Raw genomic sequence first — 16,683 nt, forward strand, 5'->3', positions numbered from 1 at the left:
AACAATCAGAGAGAAACCACGATTTGGATCACTTGTTTCTTGACCTCGCCTCAATCAGGCAAACATCTCAGTACAGAATAACAATGGCTCTTACTATTGCAAGAAAACATACATACTACCATCACTCCAGTGAAATGGCCAAGCCAATCCTGGCTATCCCTCCAGGTAATCTGAATGCGTAGAACAACACATGTAAATATTTTTTATTTTTTTATTTATTTTTTTATACCCGGGACAGGAGGACAAGGCCCGAACCTGACACACCCCTGGTATGGCGCTGCGTACTACCTCCCCTTCCAGAGGGGAAACAGCAATATCCATTAGAAAACCAGTGAGGGGAAACATCAGTAATCCAAAATGTCCCCCTTTGGAATCCATAAGTAAGTCACCGGTCCTAGTCTATTCCCAGACTAACCGAAAGTAGAAACTGAGTCCTCACCGGAGCGGGGTCCCGCCATATAGACTCTGCGACCTGTGGCGTATGTGGTAGAAATAGAAACGACATCCTCTTCTGCGAACCTAACAAGGCTGCAGAACTCTTACCTTTCCACCTTTCACAGGCTGTACAGAAAGGGAAAAACAAAAAACTGTATTTAACCGATTAAAATGACTGCATCCCCCAAAAGAATGCGTCACCACCTGTTGCCAGGGAATCTAACTCCCGAAGTTAGACTTACCAGGAATACCCACCGAGATCGGCTGAACTGAGCCATCCCCCCCAACCAGCGGTTCACCGTCCCAGGGAAAAATTCCAGTAATCATCAGAATCAGCCTCAGCCGTCCCCTGGCCGTACTACCTGTATACGTACGGCAGCCTGCTGCAAAATTATAGAGAAGATCCAACATAAGGAACCGCCCCTCTCTCCTTAGGGTAAATCTATTTTATGACTTACCGAATACAAACACTCCCTCACGTGCCTGTAACGCAAAACCCTCACAGCATAGAAAATAATGATATCACTTAGCTTTCCTGTATACGATCCTTTGAGACAGGGCTCCGTGTCGACCAGTCGTTGACTTTCACAATATACCATCCGTGGTGGAAAAGGAATAACCCTTCGGACTTCTGGAGAGGGCGTGAGTCACAGCCGACCTAGAGCTTTATCAACAGAGCGACCAGCACATGAGAAGAAATACTATTAATTCAGTATTCATTATAAATCATAATATGAATTCACATATCCTAACTTTATATATATATAACATACATATAAACGGATTGTCCCGAGCCTTCTGTACCCCAGTGACATGAATGTGGTCTGAACGTGTATGACCATGTACTGAAAAGCCCCAGTTGTGGATTTACTAGGAAACATTATAGTCGACAGAAAACCCCAGTATTCGTCGACAGCAGGGATTAGTAACCAGGCAAAATTACCGTCTTGCGACCCCAAGCGGTCCGAGGGAAACAACGTACAACTGTATATTTACTGGTATAAGTCAGATACAGCATGTCCATTTACCCCGGCGACAACAGTCGGTGCCGACAGGGTCACCCACATACCATTGTGCCTCCCATATAATATTTACTTTTTATGTCGTAGCGAGTACCCACGTGCGTCGGTGATGCCGACAGGGAACCCCATAGGTGTTTATAACAGAACACTCACGCCTGTCGACACAAGTGTACTAAAATGGGTATATCTGACAGGAGGCACACAGAAATTACACACAAGAATGATTTCATGGTCATTCCTAACTGAACTAGTGTCATACGGATCCAGCGACGTTCCTCCCAGCTTTGACGTCAGACATCCGCCCTCCATTTGCCTGGACATGCCTGCGTTCGGACGACCACTCCTCGAAAACGGCATCCAACGGTGAGTATCCGCCCCGGAAAGCCTCTCCGATGTCAATCTGCTTGCGTTCGGCGCTGCGTCTTCTTTGTTCGCTGTGCGCGCCTCCGTCGCCGTGCAACGACGCGCGCGCGCAATGCGCACGCCACGCATGAGCAGTTCCGACCCGTTCGCACCGCAGCGAAGAACCCCCTAAGTCCAAAGAGTGCCGCCATCAGTCACTGCTATATATATATATATATAGATATATATACACACACACACACTATATAGTATATATACACACACACATACACACACACACACTATATAGTGTATATATATATATGTATATTTATATATACGTATATACGTCGCTCAGCTGTCCTGTAGTGCTATGCGGCGCCAGCTCTGTCTGTACGTACAGCGGAGAGCAGGGACCGCAGCACCGTAGATCAGATCGGATCTGCGGTCGGCGGCAGGGGGCCCTTTTGGAAAGGGGGCCCGGGGTACTTACCCCCTGGGCCCCCGCCTTAATCCTTAATCCCCGCCTACACTAAAACACTGTGCCCCCCCCCCCCCATGTTTGTGCTTTACAAACTTCTTGGCGGGGACAGAGAGAAAATGTCGCTGACTGTATGTGTGAGGCTAAGCTTCGCCCCCCTTGGCGCGCTATAGCTCCACTATACTATATATATAGCCAGGTCGGGCACCGTATATAGTGTAAAAATACTATATACCCTCAGAAACCAATGCAGCTCAGGGCGCTTCCCCCCTGTGCGCCCTGCACCCCAGGCTACCGTCGGCGTGTGGGAGCCCCGGCGCCCAGGACCCCCAAATCACATCATATATACCATTAACCTGGTAAATATCTATGCTGCCCAGGGCACCACCCCTCCCCCCGGCGCCCTGCACCCATGGAAGCCGGCGGCGGGGGGGAAATGGCGCGCAGTGCGCTATAACGTGCCGGCGGGGGTCTGGTACACGGAGCCCCCGGCAGCGCAAGTTGTCAGCCTAAAAAAACAAACTAACTCGCTGCCCAGGGCGCCCCCCCCCCCCAGCGCCCTGCACCCGTGTAAGCGGCGGCGGGGGATAAAGGCGCGTAGCGCTAAAATATGCTGGCGGGGGAATGAAACACGGTGCCCAGGCACTGAAATGCTTTTAAAGGCCAGACTTATTAAGAAAACCAGTTACTTGCTGCCCAGGGCGCTCCCCCCCCCAGCGCCCTGCACCCTGTGAGTGCCGTTGGTGTGTGGGAGCATGGAGCGCAGCACGACCGCTGTACCTCCGTTACTGAAGTCTTCTGCCATCACTGACGTCTTCTGTCTTCACATACTCACCCGGCTTCTTTCTTCTGGCTTTGTGAGGGGGGGTGACGGCGCGGCTCCGGGAACAAGCAGCTAGGCGAACCAAGTGATCGAACCCTCTGGAGCTAATGGTGTCCAGAAGCCAAAGAAGCAGAGCCCTTGAACTAAGAAGAACTGGGTATGACTTCTCTCCCCTCACTCCCACGCTGCAGGGAGCCTGTAGCCAGCAGGTCTGCCTGAAAATAAAAAACCTAACATAAAGTCTTTTAGAGAAACTCAGGAGAGCTCCCCTAGTGTGTGACCCATCACTCCTGGGCACAAAGTCTAACTGAGGTCTGGAGGAGGGGCATAGAGGGAGGAGCCAGTTCACACCCAGTTTAAGTCTTTATAGTGTGCCCAAGCTCCTGCGGAACCGTCTATACCCCATGGTCCTTTTGGAGTCCCCAGCATCCTCTAGGACGTAAGAGAAACCATGTGCACTGCAGGGGGGGGCAGATATAACATTTGCAGAGAGAGTTAGATTTGGGTGGGTTATATTGTTTCTGTGCAGGGTAAATGCTGGGTGCTTTATTTTTACACTGCAATTTAGATTTCAGTTTGAACACACCCAAATCTAAAGGGGGGTACACACGGAGCGATGTTCAGCTAATTTCTAAGCAATCTGACTAGATTGCTTAGAAATTAGCTGAACATCTCTCCGTGTGTAGGGGTGGTGGCAACAGCGATATGCGGCCCCACGTGTTTCTATCACCAGTCACAATCTAGCAGGTCGATAATTTCACCGCTGGGTGAAATGAGCGGCCCCCGTGTCGTCTCCCCACCCCCACCCCTTGCACAGCACATCGCGTGCTGAACAGGGGGAGAGATGTGTGCTGAGCGGTCTGTGCTAGACCGCTCAGCACACATCTCTGGAGAAATCTCGCACGGCCCTTTACTCTCTCTGCACATGTTATATCTGTCCCACCTGCAGTGCACATGGTTTTTACCCATTAGGGGAAAATGTTATTTTGCAATCAACCTTGAATTAGGCCCTATGAGCTGATCGTACATGTGCGAAAAAACACACATCTACGTTCAGGGGGGACGCCCAGCACATGGCTAGTCCGCCCCGCATGCCAGGCCCCCCCGCAGACATGCAAGTGCATCGCACAGCGGTGATGCTTTCGCACCTGCTGAGTAGCTCCCTGGCATGTTTTTGAGCGCAGAGGCTGCGGACCACGCACCAAAAACGCCGCCGCAATGATCTCCAGGGGGAGCACTACTTCTGGAAGTCTCACTTACAAACAGGGAAATTATGATTTAGATTTGGACGAGCAGACTGTATTTTTTTCTGATGATGAACCAACAGTTTTGTATACAGAACTGTAGAGAGATCACTTATTTTATTCTCTGGATTAGAAAATTACTGGGATAAAAAGAATATACCAATCTTGATACTGCCTACTAAATCCCTCAAGACTGGCTGGAGTTGCTAATTCCCTCTAAGTAAAGACTGGCTGGAGTTGTATATTGCTGTTTGTCTACAATGTTCTTCAGTGTTTATCTACAAGTATCTATTGAAGGAAAAGGTTAATTTGACCTCTTAATAAACCAACTAGTAATAAAACATTACCACAAAACATTGTGTCAGCACGTCTTGTCATCCGTGGTCTCATTTTCACAGCTCCATGGTCCCATGGTCTGTCATTACAGGGAAAGCCTGGGGCTGTTGTTACATGTCTAATGGCTGTTTCTGAAGGGATGACCAAAGCCTGTTAGATTTACACTCTGCAGATATTCAGCTGCGTGCTTCTGCTGGGGAAGTCAGGATTACAGGTTAATGAGGGTGTGAATTGGGTACAGAGGAAGGCTGGAGTGGGGCTGACATAGACATATTGACCTATAGACTGGTACTAGGAAGAACTTCCACTAAATAATGACTTTTCTAACTCTCAGGTGACCTGCAAAAGCACTGCTTTGTTCTCACTTGGCCTCAATACCTGCTGCAAAACACCTGGAGGGAACCGGGAATTAGGGGTAGCATACTTACTGTCGGGATGCCACTGTAAGTATTCCGACTGTCGGCACACCAAGCGCTGGGATCCCCATATCATCCCCGTCTCTCGGACCTTCATTACATCATATTCAATGTATACAAAGGATCTGATATGTCAGGTTACCCAAACTGACCAAGTGCGAGCACATTTATCCACTGCATTATGGGGTGTACTCAAGATTGTCTCTAGGTAATAAAAATGCCAAATTGATACTATTGATAACTGCAGTTACAGTAGGTTTTTTCCCATTGGCCTCAATTAAATGTTAAAGCTGCCCATACCCCTAAATGATTAGTTATCTTTCCAACAAGCCAACTAGTTGAAAATCTGGTAATATATGTGAGCAAATGACAATTGTCTGTTTGCGCCCAAATGCTGGAAAACAGACAAAACAGTCATTCAGAAAAGTTGGTAAAATCTGTTTTGGAAAGACAATACAAGTTTGGAAAGACAATCTTATGGTGTGATGCCAGCTTTAGCCGGGTTCAGGATTGCCAGTAGGGAGGCCAATCCCAGGCCATTTCTTCAATCCCGGATTTCGGGATTGAAAAATTGTCAATCTTGGGTTATTTGGGATTGGATTATTCCCTGTGTGGCCGCCTCACTCCACTCCCATAATTTACCATCCAACACCGGTGGGAGGGAGGGTGGGACACTTCCTGCGGATGACAGCTGGCTGCGCAATGTGACCTGTGACGGGCAGCATCTGAGCCTCCTGAGGCCGATCCTGATCCCGGGATTGACCTCCCTAATTACCGGCGGCCGGGATGCTGGCTGTCAAAAGCCCGACAGCGGCATCCCACCTGTCAGAATGCCGGCAACGGGGCGAGCGCTAAGAGTCCCCTAACGGGCTCACTGCGTTCCCCACGCTGCGGGCTTGGTGGCTCGCTGCACTTGCCACAGGATCTATTCCCACTCTATGGATGTCGTGGACATCCACAATTGGGAATAGCTCTGTTGCGCCAAGATTCCGACTGGCAACATTGCCAGCAGTCAGGATTCCGGAGTTGGTATCCTGACCGCCGGGATCCTGACAGCCTGTAAATTAAACGCATCCCCTCTAGCCACATTTAAGATGTGTCTAGATTCTTGAGAATCTATAAAGATGACAAGGTAGTAGAGAGTATGGAGGACAAGGAGTGAGGTGAATCCTTGTGATTGTTTTACTTGAGTAGATGGATTTCTTCCTACACAAAAATAAACCTGGCTCATTACCTTTAAATATATAAGATTTGTTTTTTAAATGTAAAACATGAAGCAGATATAAGTTCAGGATAATAAATAAGAGTGTCAACTAAAGCATTTTCCAGATTTTACTGTTTGCTTGTACACATCATCATTCAACTTTTATTAATCACATTGATTTTTTTCTTTAATATCACTTTCTGTGTTTTTCAGCCATGTGTTTACATCACCAAACAAAGTTGTTTATTTTATTTACTCTAGGATACAACACAGACCTTCCATGTTCTCTGCATCGGATTCAACTATATCCTAGTTAGGGATCAGTATAGTATCCCGGCGGTCAGGAGACTGATGCCGAAATCCCGACAGCAGGAATACCGGCGGTGATACAGTACCGGAGAGCTCGGCAACACCAAAAGACTCGGAAGACCACGGAAAACAACTGTGGTGGATGACAGAAGAATTATTTCCCTGGTGAAGAAAAACCCCTTCACAACAGTTGCCCAGATCAAGAACACTCTCCATGATGTAGATGTATATGTGTCAAAGTCAACAATCAAGAGAAGACTTCACAAGAGTGAATATAGAGGGTTCACCACAAGATGTAAACCATTGGTGAGCCACAAAAACAGGAAGACCAGATTAGAGTTTGCCAAACAACATCTAAAAAAGCCTTTACAGTTCTGGAACAACATCCTATGAACAGATGAGACAAAGATCAACTTGTACCAAAGTGATGGGAAGAGAAGAGTATGGAGAAAGAAAGGAACTGCTCATGATCCAAAACATACCACCTCATCAGTGAAGCATGGTGGTGGTAGTGTCATGGTGTGGGCATGTATGGCTGCCAATGGAACTGGTTCCCTTGTATTTATTGATAATGTGACTGCTGACAAAAGCAGCAGGATGAATTCTGAAGTGTTTCGGGCAATATTATCTGCTCATATTCAAACAAATGTTTCAGAACTCATTGGACGGCGCTTCACAGTGCAGATGGACAATGACCCGAAGCATACTGCGAAAGCAACCAAAGAGTTTTTTAAGGCAAATAAGTGGAATGTTATGCAATGGCCAAGTCAGTCACCTGACCTGAATCCGATTGAGCATGCATTTCACTTGATGAAGACAAAACTGAAGGAAAAATGCCCCAAGAGCAAGCAGGAACTGAAGACATTTGCAGTAGAGGCCTGGCAGAGCATCACCAGGGATTAAACCCAACGTCTGGTGATGTCTATGCGTTCCAGACTTCAGGCTGTAATTGACTGCAAAGGATATGCAACAAAGTATTAAAAAGTGAAAGTTTGATTTAGGATTGTTTAGTTTGTCCCATTACTTTTGGTCTCTTAAAAAGTGTGAGGCACATATAGAAACCGATGTAATTCCTACACCGTTCACCTGATTTGGATATAAATACCCTCAAATTAAAGCGGAAAGTCTGCAGTTAAAGCACATCTTGTTTGTTTCATTTCAAATCCATTGTGGTGGTGTATAGAGACCAAAATATGAGAATTGTGTTGATGTCCCAATATTTATGGACCTGACTGTATTCCACAGCGCTTTACAGATAATATTTGGTCATTTAAATTAGTCCCTGTCCCAGTGGAGTTTACAATCTATATTCCCTACCACATGTACACGCACACACATTCACGCTAGGGTTAATTTTGTTTCGGGCCAATTAACCTACTAGTATCTTTGTAGACTGTGGGAGGAAATCCACGCAAGCATGGGGAGAATATACATACACCACACAGTTAGGGCCATAGTGGGAATTGAACCCATGCTGACCATCAGCTGTTACACACAGTGCCTGGCGGCTGTGAGGCAGATAGGAGATCTGCCTGGTTGGTCTGATTGTGTTTTGTAGCCCATGCCAACTAAGAGAAAAAGGTAATGTGATTGTTATTGCAATCACTTAACTTCCAGGTTCGGACATAGCTTTCTCATCGCACAGGTGCGGCCATCAGACTGCTGATGAGCAAGTATTAGTTACCAGGAGGGAATCTAAAGCTTAGAACAGTATATCTTGCAATTTTGCAGTCCACACAAATACCTATGGGGGCTACTTTACATTTAAAAAAATCAAATACATTAGGGGGATGTACAGGGCCGGCTCTACCATTAGTCAGCTTTAGGCAGCTGCCTGGGGGCCAGGACCTGGGGGGACAGCCTGAGTCTGCTTATCACAAATTGAAGGATAACTCAGAAAGATGCATCCTTGTTACACTTAATGCAGATGGCGGCTGGTGAACTTCTGTGAACTTCTAAGAAGTTACCTCCACACTTTCTCCTGAGGGGCTGGAAAGTTGGTACTGGTGTATGGTGGTGGTGGTGGGGGTAGCAGGCTTAGGTTCAGTTATGTGGTAAAGGACAGGATTCTGTTTGTCCATATATTTTATGATTGGAAGCCTTGTCCATATATTTTATGATTAGCAGCCACCAGCACTGGTTTTGCTATTACACTGACCATAAATAATTTGAATTGGTCCTGGACCACCAATACAAGGCACCCCTGCAAGTGTCCCGAGGGACCCCAGGGTGCCTAGACACACAGTTTGGGAACTACTGCCTTATTCTTTATTTTAAATGCACTTACAGTTAGCACTGAAAGGTTGGGATTTTAAAACATGACAAATAGGCGCACCACCCTCGCAGCCGTTAAAAGAGGGGTGTTGCCGACCAAAAGGGGGGGTGGCCTCACAGGGTCTCCATTTCTTCACTCCGGGGGCGAGTCCAACATCCCCGGAGATGCTGACTGCCCCCGTAGACTGGACTGAGTGCAGTGCCGGCTCTTCATATGTGACAGGAGCCGAGTGCTGCAGGTGCATATCACACTGCAGCACTCGGCTCCTGCCACTGCAGAAGAGCCGGCACTTTGGTATCAGTCCTTCCGAGGGTGACACCTGGGTGCGGGCTGCACCCCCTGTACTTGGCATATGACGCCACTGCATATAGATATCTATTTTCGAAATGGAGATAAGGTTCTTCCTCTCCATCTCAAAAATTACCATAAGATTATCTGTGAAGAAATCACTGATTTCTTCTGCTGTAACATTTTACTCCACTTACCACATCCCCAAATCTCTAATATTTTATAGTTTAAAGTGATAACTCTTCCCAGAGGAGTGGGTTTTCTTGAGGCTCCTGCATGGTAAATTGCGGCAGTACATGTTGCCCTTGGCAAATTGACACCATAATATCTTACATACATGGTTACACAGTAAGGTTGAACAAATACAGGACTATCAACTTCAATCTAGCTATAGGCAGCCTTGGTTGTTCCTTTTTTAGTACGTGTATCATGTCAAACAAATCTTGGTCACTAATTAATAGGTATTTAATTGCACAGAAGACCAATATAGATCAATCCACAAATGGCATTCTGAGATTTAAATATATCCAGTGCCAACCGAGTTGCGGCAAAGGTGAATCACTGCTCATACATCTGTTTTGCTGTAAAGCCTCAGACAGTCATGTAGACCATGCTGGTATGTTGCGGTCTGTTCCCAGTCTGACGGAAGAGAAAAGGGGTTTATTCCGTCATTAAAAACACATGCACTAAGCGTATTGGACTCCTGGTATACTTCTCAGCTTTGAGTTTCATGTGGTTTGGCAGATAATCATTGGTGTGTTTCTGATATGTAATACATATAATGTCTGTTCATTTTCTAATTGTTCTGAGATAGAGGCTGATAAGAGTCGTTCAAGTCTATTTAAACTCTATGAACAGTTTGGAGGCAGGAAGTCTTAAAGAGGACGAGTCAGTTACACACAGAGAGAAAGGAAACATTTTGTGGACTGAACGATGTTCATGAGAGTTAGGCATATTGACCTATTAGGAATTAATCGCTAAGGCATTTTGGGCCTAATTCAGAGATGTTTGTAACAGTGACGTGCGGTGAGGTCAGAGGCTGGGGAGGCACAAATGGTGGTGGCTCTCAGTGCCAGGAGCCTGTTTCACCCCCTACACAATTTAACTCTTATGTCCCTGCACTACATCCATGCAAACACAGGGAGAACATACATACAGTAATAGCCAGGACACAGCCATCACCCTAGTGTTGTGAGTAAACTGTTGGATACTGACTTCTAGGTGAGGTGCCCCCATTGCCCCCTCACCTGTAGAAAACCACTGGCCTGGTGCAGCAGGTTACACAGGGCAATACAGTCATCAGTGATACAGTCAGCAGCACCTGGGGAGGGAGAGCAGAAACATATATGATATTGTACACTACATCTCACTACTGTAGCCACACACCCAGAGAGTCCTGTCCCCGCACTCACTACAGATACCACACACACACACAGAGTCCTGTCCCCACACTAACTACAGATGACACACACACACCTGTCCCCGCACTCACTACAGATGCCACACACACACACACCTCTGTCCCCGCACTGACTACAGATGCCACACACACACACCTGTCCCCGCACTGACTACAGATGCCACACACACACACACACCTATGTCCCCGCACTGACTACAGATGCCACACACACACACCTATGTCCCCGCACTGACTACAGATGCCACACACACACACACACACACACACACACACAGAGTCCTGTCCCCGCACTCACTACAGATGACACACACACCTGTCCCCACTCTCACTACAGACGCCACACACACACCTGTCCCCACACTCACTACAGATGCTACACACAGCTGTCGCCGCACTCACTATAGATGCCACACACAGATGTCCCTGCACTCACTACAGATGCCACACACACCCCTCTATCCCTGCACTCACTACAGATGCCACACACACCTGTCCCCACACTCACTACAGATGCCACACACACACCTGTCCCCGCACTCACTACAGATGCCACACACACACACACACACACCTGTCCCCACACTCACTACAGATGCCACACACACACACACACACACACACACACACACACACACACACAGTCCTGTCCCCGCACTCACTACAGATGACACACACACACACACACACACACACACACACACACACAGAGTCCTGTCCCCGCACTCACTACAGATGACACACACACACAGGGTCCTGTCCCCACACTAGTTACAGATGCCACACACACACACACCTGTCCCCGCACTCACCACAGATGCCACACACACACCTGTCCCCGCACTCACTACAGATGCCACACACACACCTATCCACACACTCACTACAGATGCCAAACACACACACAGAGTCCTGTCCCCGCACTCACTACAGATGACACACACACACACCTGTCCCCGCACTCACTACAGATGCCACACACACCTGTCCCCACACTCACTATAGATGTCACACACACACACACACACACACACACACACACACACACACACACACCTATGCCTGCACTCACTACAGATGCCACACACACACACACACACACACACACACACACACACACACACACACGTCCTGTCCCCACACACACTACAGATGCTACACACACACACACACACACACACACACACACACACACACACACACACAGACAGAGTCCTGTCCACACACTCACTACAGATGCCAGACACACACATTCCAGACACACACACACACACACACACACACACACACACACACACACACACACGTCAGATTCTGGCAGCTTCTAACCTTAGTCACTGTGCACTGGAGCCTGCTGCTGGCACCGTGGGTCCCCATTACCCTCCTTCCTTGCCAGCTGCTCAGTTCTGGTCTTCCTGGCTTCCTGCACTTCCTGGATTGGTCACATGACCAATCCGAGCTGTCCATCAGAGCTGAAGCACGCCCCCACTGTGAGGCATGCCTCACATTTCTCTATTCTATGCGGTCTGATAGGCTGCTGTGTAGCCCCGCCCATCTGCACCTTCCCTGTCACAGTTACATGTGTTATATACGTTTTTCACCATTGGGTTGTACATAGGGGCCTTACACACTTTTGCCCTGGAGCCTGAAATATATCTAGTTATGCCCATGGACCTGCTTATTGTAATAAAATGTATAAAATGAACTGAAGGGCATTATAATGAAACATAAAATGAACTGGGACACTGGGCCTCATTCGGCTTCATTTGCAGTTTAGCTAAATTAGCAAAACTGCAACTGCTTACGATCGCATGCTGGGGGCCGCCCAGCACAGGGCAAGGCCACCCAGTACACTAATGTCAGCCAGCAATGCGATCGCAATACAATTGCAATGACATCACCGAATAAGGGAAGCCCCTGCCTGCACAGCCTGGCTGCAAACTTAGTCGGGTCACCACCATTTTCTCTGTAACAGCAGCCACGTGTGCGGCTGCCACCAAAAATGTCCCAGACCTGCCCGTTTTTACCGCTCCGCCCCTGCAATGTTGCATCGCTGCCCCTGACCGCCTAACGAACACCTCTATCTGTCACCAGTCAGGCAGAGGCGTTTGCATCACTGAGATGTTATCGCATCTCCCCGCCCATGCAATGCAGCCCCTGCACGTGCGCACTTGGTGGAAAATTGTCAGTATGCGATACTGAATAAGGCCCACTGTAATGTAGCACAGTATGAAGTGGAGCCACTATATTGTAGCACAATAGGAAGTGGGTACACTGTACAGTGGCATAATATAAACTGAGGGCACTGTAATGTGGCGTAATATGAACTGGGGACTCTGTATGGCATAATGTGAATTGGGGGTACTGTGTTACATTATATGAATTGGCAGCCCTACAATGTGACATAATATGAACTAGAGCACTACTAATGTTCATAAAATAAACTAGTACACTACATTACTATGGGGAATACGTTAACTAAGGCACTACTATCAATTAGAAAATGAACCACTATAGGGCAATATTATGGGCAGTGGTTAAAGTGGAGCGGAACTGTGTTCCGTCACCTCTAATTGAAGGTGGAACCAGTTCCGCCTCTGTTCGGCCACTAGCATCTGGTCCCGGCTTCAGTGTACTTTAAAGCTTGCAGCAGCCGCCAGCCAATCCTGGATCATGGGCGGGCCGGCTGCCAATTAAAAGACAGCAAGGCTTTTTTTTTTTTTAATTGTGTGAGCCAATCATCACGGCTTACACACCACCAGCCAATTAGAAGCTGGCAAGTGTCAGCTTCTCATTGGCTGGTGGACCGACAGCCGTGATTGGCCGCGCAGATTCAAAGAGCGGCCTCTTCTGACCAGCAGCGCCGGTCCACAGGAATGGCTGGCAGCTGCCGACAACTTAAACTGAACTGCAGCTGTGACCCAGCCCATGCTCCCTGTTCCTCCTCCGTCCCACTCCTGAGAGACTGTGTCTAATGAAAATGCCTGGAACAGGAGGTAATACGGGGGGAAAGGGGGGGGGGGGGGAGGTGAGGCAGAGGGGGAGTGATGCAGAGGAGATGATATGGGGGACTGAGGCAGAGGTAGTGATAATGGGGGAGTGATGCATAGGAGAAGATATGGGGGAGTGAGGCAGAGGAGGTGATGTTGGGGAGTGATGCATAGGAGATGAGATGGTGGAGTGAGGCACAGGAGGTGAGATGGGAGAGTGAGGCACAGGAAGTGAGATGGGGGAATGAGAGGAGCAGTGGAGTGAGGCGTAGGAGTGAGAGGTGCATGTGTTAAGATAGAAGCAAAGGCTGAAGTGGTAGCAGGGAGTGAGAGGAGCAGGGGGTGAGATTGAGTGAGGCATAGGGAGTGAGATGGGTAAGTGAGGCACAGTGGTGAGTTAGGGAAATGAGAGGAGCAGGGGGTGAGGTAGGGGAGTGAAGCACAGGAGTGAGAGGTGCAGAGGTTAAGATAGAAGCAGAGGCTGAAGGGATAGCAGGAAGGGAGAGGTGTAGGGGGTAAGTAAAGGAGAAAAAGATGCAGGTGATCAGACACAAAGGAGAGTATATAAGGAGTGAGAGGGTTACCTAGGATGAAGAGACAGACACATGAGGAAAGTGACAGACAAAGGAAACAGAAGGGACACATGGAAGACATAAGTGAGGTGAGCAAAGGTTGTTCAACATATCCTGCTACATTGGGGGAGACCTGCTGTGGGTATTGTGTGTGTAAGTGACACTGCTACTGTGGGCATTGTGTGTGTAAGCGGCACTGCTACTGTGGGCATTGTGTGTGTAAGCGGCACTGCTACTGTGGGCATTGTGTGTGTAAAGGGCACTAATATGTGGGGCAGTGTGAATACGATTGTGCTACTGTGAGGCGTTATTTTGAATTGGAGGTACTATTGTGTGGCCCGGCCCCTTTCTAGTGAGGCCACACACCCTTTTTGCGGCATGCGCCTTTGGAGCGCGGATGGTGAGGGAGATGAGTTCCCCCACCTCCCCAGGACCACTTTAAGCCCTGATTATGGGGCACAAATTTAACAACTACTGTGGAGAGGTGTTTATCTAGAAGCATTGGGACAGGGGCCCCTTCAAAATGTTGTTATGGGGCCCACAAAGTTCTGGCTACGCCTCTGGCTGGGACAATTGGCATAATACGGAGAATTATGGTACAGCAAAAACGGTGATGAGAGGATGGAACATAGTCCACATTGGGCATTATTTGTTTTGTAAATTCTTTATTTAAAGATTTTTAAGTCTTGCAGGCAAAGCAGTGGCGTCACAATGCGGGTGCGGGGTGTGTGGCCCGCACCCGGGGGTGACACCAAATGAAAGCTCCTCCGCAGTGTCAGGAGCCAGGTGCTGCAGTGAGAAAGTCTACTACAGCACCCAGCTCCTGTCATAGAAGAGGAGCCGACAGCACACAGAGATTGTCTCTTGGGGAAGCCCAGCATCTCTGGAGATGCTGGGCATGCCCCCAGAGTGACGATTCTGGGATCCCGGCAAAGCCACGCCCCCTACGTGTAAGACCACACCCCCTTTTTGACGCGAGCGTGGCAGGAGATCAGGGATGCGCACCAGGTGTCACCACACCCGGTGACGCCTCTGAGGCAAAGCATAAAGTAGGTAACACCAATACTTGAAACAACAGTTGTAAGGCCATAGACACTGGGACTTGTGAACTAATAATGAAGAAAAGAGAGAGATAGAGAGGAAGAGAGAAAGAGTGAAAAAAAGAAAATAGAGGAGAATTAAGGAAAAAGATGTGATTGGTCAAGAGGGGAAGAATGGAAAACCCATTAAGACATATCTCCAATTAGGCGGAGCATAAATTAGACATCGACAGGTAATGAGTGAGTGTATAACACCTGCACTGAAATCTAGGGTTGTAGCCAAGATCTGTGAGAGGATGCAGACGAAATTAAGGGGTAAGGAGAAATGCATATGCGCTAAAAGCCTTGAAATCCAAACAACTGAGCCAAATGGACTTAAACTCAGTATGATTATCTGATGAGAGTATGATATCATCCATGCACATGTAGAAATCCATCCTCTGACACCATTCGCTAATGGACGGGTGAAGTCGGGAACGCAGGTGAACAGGCAGATCCACTATAACTGCATTATTGATGTGTTTCAATAAAGAGTTTTTAAATGAGGACACTGGTATATCAGAGTATGACAGAGAAGCCAAAACCCAGGACCCGTTGGGACAGATGAACCCACTATGGGGTAAATTTACTAAGGTGGGAGTTTTTTTAGAACTGGTGATGTTGCCCAATAGCAACCAATCAGATACTATCTATTATCTTCTAGAAGCAGCTAGATAAATGTTAAGTTGAATCTGATTGGTAGCTATGAGTGTGAGAATTCTAACCTATATGAAGTTACAAGTAACTTCATATAGTTAGAATTCTCATGCTTCCTATACAGGAGCAAATAGCTCCATCAGTAAGGTGCATGCGTCCAGTGTAATAGGTTGTGGGTTCTAATCCTGGGTATGACACTTGAAAAATATTTGTCAGAGAATAATAATCAGCATTGTGAGTGACTAAGTAGAACTATGTAGTGGGTGCCTGCACACTACATACAGTAGATCTGCCTAGTTGTAATGGTTTTGAATTGACAATTCCAAGTGGCTTCATATAATTAGAATCCGCAGGCTTTCTATGCAGGAGCAAATAGCTTAATCAGTAAGGTGTCTTTTCCTCTAGCCCACAGGTGGGGATGTACTCAAAAAACAAGACTGTCCCACCAAATCTATGTATTTGTTTATGTGTGTGACTATACATACTGTATATACATATCCCCCATATGTATATACAGTATGTATAGTCACACACATAAACAAATACATGGGCCCTCATTCCGAGTTGTTCGCTCGGTAAAAATCTTCGCATCGCAGCGATTTTCCGCTTAATGCGCATGCGCAATGTCCGCACTGCGACTGCGCCAAGTAAATTTGCTATGTAGTTAGGAATTTTACTCACGGCTTTTTCATCGTTCTGGCGATCGTAATGTGATTGACAGGAAATGGGTGTTACTGGGCGGAAACAGGCCGTTTTATGGGCGTGTGGGAAAAAACGCTACCGTTTCCGG

At 47.6% G+C, this 16,683-nt stretch overlaps 1 long non-coding RNA gene across 1 annotated transcript in view; it reads right to left on the reverse strand.

Annotated features, from left to right (window-relative positions):
* LOC135056168 (uncharacterized) overlaps positions 1–12,010 on the reverse strand; it is a 53,758-nt gene extending 41,748 nt beyond the window's left edge. The window contains exons 1-2 of the long non-coding RNA XR_010243905.1: positions 11,925–12,010; positions 10,423–10,496 (exon numbers count right to left, since the gene is read on the reverse strand). This is a non-coding gene — a long non-coding RNA (uncharacterized LOC135056168). The remainder of the gene's footprint in view (positions 1–10,422; positions 10,497–11,924) is intronic.
* Between the last annotated feature and the right edge of the window lie 4,673 nt (positions 12,011–16,683).

This window comes from Pseudophryne corroboree, chromosome 3 (assembly GCF_028390025.1).
Source record: "Pseudophryne corroboree isolate aPseCor3 chromosome 3, aPseCor3.hap2, whole genome shotgun sequence".
In the NCBI taxonomy this organism is placed as follows: domain Eukaryota; kingdom Metazoa; phylum Chordata; class Amphibia; order Anura; family Myobatrachidae; genus Pseudophryne; species Pseudophryne corroboree.